The 6967-nt window shown below is 32.9% G+C and overlaps 1 long non-coding RNA gene across 1 annotated transcript; it reads left to right on the forward strand.

Moving 5' to 3' along the window:
- Nucleotides 1–2725: 2725 nt before the first annotated feature.
- LOC133172540 (uncharacterized) lies at nt 2726–6261 on the forward strand. The gene is made up of 4 exons (XR_009718946.1): nt 2726–2910; nt 3033–3103; nt 3234–3356; nt 6203–6261. It is a non-coding gene; the product is annotated as an uncharacterized LOC133172540 (long non-coding RNA).
- The last annotated feature ends 706 nt before the right edge of the window (nt 6262–6967 follow it).

The raw sequence follows: 6967 nt of genomic DNA on the forward strand, positions 1-6967 counted from the left end.
AAAAAACCTCGTTACAGTTTGTCTGATCCATATACCTAAAATGATTGAAACCAAGAACGGTAGCTTGGTTGAAGGAACGCGTTAGCAATACTAGTATCCGATTCTTCTTTGTTAACAAGACTAGTTAGGAAATTTATTTTCCTCAAAAACACAACATTCAAAAAAAGTTAAGAATTTCTTTAAAATACGGATAATTCCGGTAATATATTGATTTTAAGGCTTCAATTATAAGCAATGATTATGAAAGTTTCAGGATCTTTCATTACACTTTAAGTATTATTGTATTATATTAAGTTATAATTGCTATAGCTGTCAGTCTATTATTTGTCCTGTGTTCAAATCAAAGATTAGAGGAGGATGCTCTTGCTGCTGCATTTGAACTAATTATCTTATGCTTAAGTTCTTTGTTTGTAAGGTTATCATATTTGTTCTCAGCTTTTTACAAGTGTTATCTAAACCAAATTTGTACATGATGCTTCTACTGATGTGGTTACCAGACCAATTTGTACTTGATGCTTCCATGGATGCTTACTTGAATGCTGTAACCAAACCAAATTTGTATATATGATGCTGCTGCATCTGACCTATATTTCTTACTTCAGTGGCTCTGTTTATTCTTAGCAGTTAGGTTATTGTTCTGATCAAAACTTGTACATATGTTGTTTCTTTGGATGCTCGGTCTGATGCTGAGTCTGATGACGAGTCTGTTGCTGAGTCTGATGACGAGTCTGTTGCTGAGTCTGACATTAGTCACTTACAAACCACACTTGCATGCATGTTGTCTCAATGTTGCATCTGCTGCAAACATTTGATAGATTGTATTCAGTCTACATTTTACGTGTGATTACTCAGAAAAGAGACAGAATTTATTGTTGGTGTTCTATATTTTGGTATGTAATTTTTTTTTATACAAGATTATACAGTATTTGCATTGTATCATGTGTGTCCTTTGTTATTTTGTATGTTGCATTTAGAGATTGTGTATTGTTAGTCTCATCTGCACACACTATTCTGTATGTTTGTCTGCCACAACCCTCGCCTCGCCTCAATTCACCTCAGCCTGCTAGATGTACAGTAAGTGGTTTTTTTGTCCTGTATATGGTCATTATGCCACTTAACTGATGATGAGCTTGTAGCTCTTCAAAGATAAAAAGAGATCATGTGATGGTAAGGTTCTGTCGTCAGTCCGTCTGTGTTTATCTGTTATGTACATGTAAATGTATGTTGATCTGTAAAAAACAAAATTTGTGATTAAGATGCAGTGTCAGTTTTGGATTTAATCCCTACAAGTCTGGATTGATTTCAATTTAATTAATAAACTACAAGTAGGCAACAAAGTTTATAATTAAACTTCAGTGTCAGTTTTGGATTTTGACCGACAGTGTTGAAATGATATCAAGAAAACTTGCTACATAAAGAGATTTATACATGGATTATTACTAAATTGATATTGATATTGTAAATTGCTATTGTCATACTTTAATAGTCCAATAAAGTACTTTCCTCTAGCTTCCTTCTTTAAACCAGTAGAGCTTAAGCCACAGTCAGAGACTTCTTAAAGTCTTCATTGTACAAAAAAAAAATTACAAAAAAAAATTACCAAAAAAAAAAAAAAAAAAAAAAAATACAAAAAAAAAAAAAGTACAAAAAAAAAATACAAAAAAAAAAGAAGAAAAAATGGTGGGTTATGCTTGTTGTATGTAGTATAATGTGTGTGGTTATGAATACTGTATATATACTCACCTATAAGTCGTTTTTTGGGGGGGGAGTTTAACTTTGGTCCAAAGTTCTTTATCCGACTTATACGTGAGTTATAAAAAGAATGATATTCTAGTGGGTATAGATCTCTAGTTTAAGCTTAAAAAATACAACCGACTTAAGTCGAGTATAGGTGCATGTTTATATATATATATTTATATATATATGTGTATGACAGGTGTACATTCATGAGTGGGTAATATTTGTGCAAGTTATGTTTGTATGTGTTTATGTAATGTATATAATTATATGCAGCAGTATGCTCTTTATACAGTACATGACTGAGCAACATATCTTGACGATACAACATCTTGGTTAACGTACAGACCTGACATCAGATTAGATTATAAATAAGGATATTTTTTTTTCAAATTAAAATGCAAGAATCATATGATATGCTTCATGAATTATCTTCATCATAAAGGTCTACCTTTTTCCTTTTAAATTTAAAATTATTAATGTTAGCTGATCTAAAGTCAGAGGTCATTTAGTTTTCTGCTATTCTACCTCCAATGATTCTCTAAATAATATCTTAGAAATCTTGCAGTTTTCAAATTGTGCTCAAAGGTTGGACTTGATTAACAATCGTGACCTTTTAGAGTCAAAATATATTAAATCCCCATATTTCACTTAAAGTGTAATGAATCAAAATTCTTAATTGTCCATGACTCTAACCACTGCGCCATGTGAGTGCACTAAATATAGGGTTGGAAGGGGGTGGGGTGGGGTGATTAAAAAAACTGTTTTCTAGTATTTGTCAGGTGATGAGACTATCCAGTCCATCAGGAGCTGCAGTATGATGAGTGTTTCATTTCATTCATTTTATACCCTAATTTGTGAAATGATGAATTCAACATTTCTTTTGTGTAAGTTTACTTAAGTTTCTATAATTGCACTTTCCTTTTATAAATGTTTTTCATCCATTTACTTAAATGTAATCTTCACACTATTTTTTGTAATAATACTTTTGTAGAAATTTGTCATTTTTTGTCAGTTATTTTGAACTGTAACTAATCTTGTGTCAGTTTCTATCTGTGTCAGGGCTCTCGGGAGGAATGGCCAATCAAACAAGGAAGAGGAGACAATTGCGAGAATTAGGATACAGGGTATACACAATGCCAGTGGACCAACATTGGAAAAAATAGCAAGAAGGTGAACTTTTCATTTTGTGTTCTATTTCTTCTTAATCAAAGGAATTAAGCACTCGCTTGAGCTCTTTATTGATTATCGTTAATAGTAGAATAAAAGTTACACAAGTCTTGATCTCATTGTAGAGAAGAACTCCATCTCTCATCAAGAAGAGTCCAGAAAAGGGAATTAACTGCAGCCAACCATGGAAGACAGGGTAAAATACCAAAAAATGAACCTGCTTCCTTGCAGTGACCTATATTTGTTAAGCTCGTCTACACTTCACATCTACATTAATATTGGAACCTCTTTTGATCTTATTTTGATCTTATAGCTCTGTTTTACAGAATTGATGACAGCTGTACCTCACTAACCTAAGGAGCCTTGCGTTAAGAAGAGTGCATCACCTGCCAGCAAGAATACCAAGAGAAGGGATACAGCTTTGGCCAACCCAAAAAGGTTACCAAATGGTAAGGCAGCATAACTCCATCCCTTACACTGGATCAATTTACATTGCTCTCTCGAATTCATTTAATAAAGTTTTTGTATCTTTGCAAAATAAGCTTTGTTAGGGAAGGTTACCTGTCAGGTTTCTGACTAAATAAAGCATTCAAAGTATATTTACATGTTGTATATATTTAGAGAGGAAAGATCTAAAAGATCACATTTTTCTTTCCTCCTCAATTCTACATCTATAAATAGAAATGATAATAAAACTGAATTTGAAATCTTGCATGATTATTATAATTTTTGTGCAGATGGTAGGATATGAAAATATCTTCTTTTCTACTTCTCAAAATTACTACAGAACAATGAATTCTGGTAAAATTATTAAACAAAGAAATTTTCTGATGTAACTAAAATCAATAATAGACTTAAGTTTAAAATATATAAAATAAATATGATTTTCCAAGTCCAGACCCCCCCCCACCCCCCACCCCCCCTTTTGATTTTCAGAGTTATTAAATTTTATTAGGAATGTCAACAAATAGTCGACTATTCGACCGTCAGTCGAATGGACCGACGATCGAATAATGAAACGATGTTCGAATATCAAAGAAATGCAAGAAAAGGGGGCAATAAAGAGAAGGAATTCTCGTCTTAAAATTGGAAAAACTTCCTTCCTCAAACCATATAATATACGTCTTCAGATGATTAAGAGCTCAAACGCATTCACAGTTGATAAATAATTTTCCACAGCCAAATCTGTTGACTTTCAATGTACATATGGAAAGTACAGTAATTACAAATGCTTCACTACAGCGATAATTATTTCTCAATGACTAACCTTTTTATTTTTGTAATGAATTATGCAACTTTGTTTGTAAAGCTATAAATTGGACTTGATCTCAAACCATTGTACCAATTACATGTTATTACTTCTAAGAATGTTTAAATGCTAGGAACACACCATAGCCGTGAAGTTTTGAAACTTCGATAATTATTAAAACAATAATTCATCGTACATTGTATGGACATTTTGATAGCCGGGACAGTCATTAACTGAACAAACAGTATTTATTAATTAATTAACAATATCGCCTGACGTGTGGATAGTGTGTGTTTACCACTCCCCCTTCCCCAATTTATTTTATAAGCTTTAAAAATACCATGCTGACAATTCTCTAAGCTTATTAGAATAAAAACTGACTGTACAGACCAATTTATGAATGTGATTTACAGGAAATCATCATGATCATACATTTTGAAGAATTGCCGATGTATATCTATTTCATTTCTTTAGAAATAAACAACAATGTTAAAAAGTTCTCTGGGAAATGAACTTGGTTGGTCACGTGATCAAATCCTGTGAAGCCCGAAGGGCTTCTCAGAAGATTTGATCACGTACCAACCAAGTTCATTTCCCAGTGAACTTTTTAACATTGTTGTTTATTACTTTTATTTACATTTGAGACGAATATTCTGAATAGAACTGCATTTATTACACGAACGGCCCGCCGTATTGCTATGTTGTGACGCGCAATGACCTAGAAGTTGTTTGGTCTTGAGAGTTCGCCTCGCTCCAACATTTGAATACTTACATTGATGTTTAGCAGTCCAGTTCAGGAAATATCTGTTCATAATGAAAAAACAATGATCGCTACTGGGAATTATCTTACTATTATTGTACGAGTTCTTTATATATAAAGTCAAAAGCGGTGCTATCGTCTTCAGTTTACATACCTTCAAAGGAATTTCGGGTTAAAAAGGTAAGCGTGATTTTAGGCTAATTAGGAACATTCTTCACACCGAAGAAAGATCTAACGATCACTTTGAACGAAAAAAAAAATATATGTTTCAATAATTTTATCTTTTTCATCGCTTTGACGGTTCAGAAGTTCCGAAACCAGTGTCACTGTGACAGAAATATGTAGACAAGATATCGTCTCGCTGTGTGATTCGGTCACGCCATGACCTCTGACCCCCTAATAAGTTCATACAGAATTGAACATATTTTCTCTTCTATAGGTTCATCTAAGAAAAATATTTGCAAATGTAAATAAAAAATCTTATCCCTACGTTAGGTGCCTCTAAATACTGTATGTGTACTTAAAAAAGCGGGCTTCATATTTTAGCAGCTTTGGCGCAGACAACGATGCGCTAATTCATGAATACCGCTAAGAAATCATTTACTAATACAATACACGGCACGGACATGCTTAGCACTAATTCATGATTACACCAACAAATCTATACCCCTTGATTGCGCTAAATTTTGAATACACGTACAGTATCTGTGTGTAATATAGACATTTTGATGTTCCGAATAGTCGACTATCGTTCGAATAATGCAATCAAATATTTGACTAAGGAAAATAAATATTTTGACATCCCTAAATTTTATGCAATATAGTAAGCAAAAATGAACTTAATTGCCAACCATTATGCAGGTTACTGTTGATTCCTTATTTAACATAGGGCTGGGACAATGTATCAAGATATCGATAATATCTATTCTGTGTGAAGACAACAATAGGCATATCAATACATATGTAGAAATATTGAAATATCGCAAAAAAATTTCTGACTTACGTTTCCTTTGTTTACTTAACATTTTGGGTTTAATATATGAAATAAATTTGCTAAATATAGATGTAAGTATGAAATACATAATAATTAACGCCACAATACACTCATCATATTCTCGGTGTATTATTTTAAAATTATTTATTTGTTATTTTTTAAGTTTTCAAATTAAGATATTTCCGAATCAAATTCATTTCATATTCATTTTCAGATTTGTTTTATATTCAGAAACATCTCTGATAGGATCTTAACTGGGTCACACTTTGACCTTTTGACTTTCATTTGATAGGATGTAGAGAAGCAAGGCCAATCAGAAGCATGAGACCGCTTGACAGCTAGAGAGCCCGGTGTCGCATAATATTTGGTCCGCCTCGTTTAAAGGTCCGGGGGGACCTAATACGATAACATATAAGGTCCGCCTTTTATAAGAAAAGGTCCGGCCCGTATAAGAAAAGGTCCGCCGAAGTTTAAAGGTCCGGGTGGTGCAAAAATGTTTAAATCTTGACTTAAACACATAAAATTAAAGAGAGTTTGTTTACATCATATGGAGAAAGATTAAGGATTTACCCTTGCTGTTGTGTTTATTTTTTCGTACAATATATCTCTTAGGGCAGGAATTGCTACTCCATGTTTAGTGTGCTTTTAGCAATACCGTTTAGGGCAATGATTTAAAAAAAATGTCGCATTTATTGGATTTGTGTTTGTTTTTCTCCAGCATTTGCTTTGTGTAAATTAGGACGATTAAAGGTGTGAAATCTGCCGGTGTGTATAGGCAATAAAACAATGGGGGTGTGAAGTATACCTGACAGGTACCCGCAGGTAGAGCCCGCGGCAGATAGCAATGACAATGTAATGGTCATGTGTTTGCTTTAAACCAATAGATATGAATTCTCTATTTTAATAAATTATGCTGAAGAACAAATTATAATACTGTTATGAAATTCATGCGTACACATCAAAATTGTGATATATATAATTATATATAGTCTATTTTTATTACAATATTTAAAGAAATTTCTTATTCCAAGTGTAGAGTTTAATACTAAGACCAATA

Source organism: Saccostrea echinata, unplaced genomic scaffold (genome assembly GCF_033153115.1).
Source record: "Saccostrea echinata isolate AGI-Se365-2 ecotype Australia unplaced genomic scaffold, CSIRO_AGI_Sech_v1 ptg000054l, whole genome shotgun sequence".
Classification (NCBI taxonomy): Eukaryota; Metazoa; Mollusca; class Bivalvia; order Ostreida; family Ostreidae; genus Saccostrea; species Saccostrea echinata.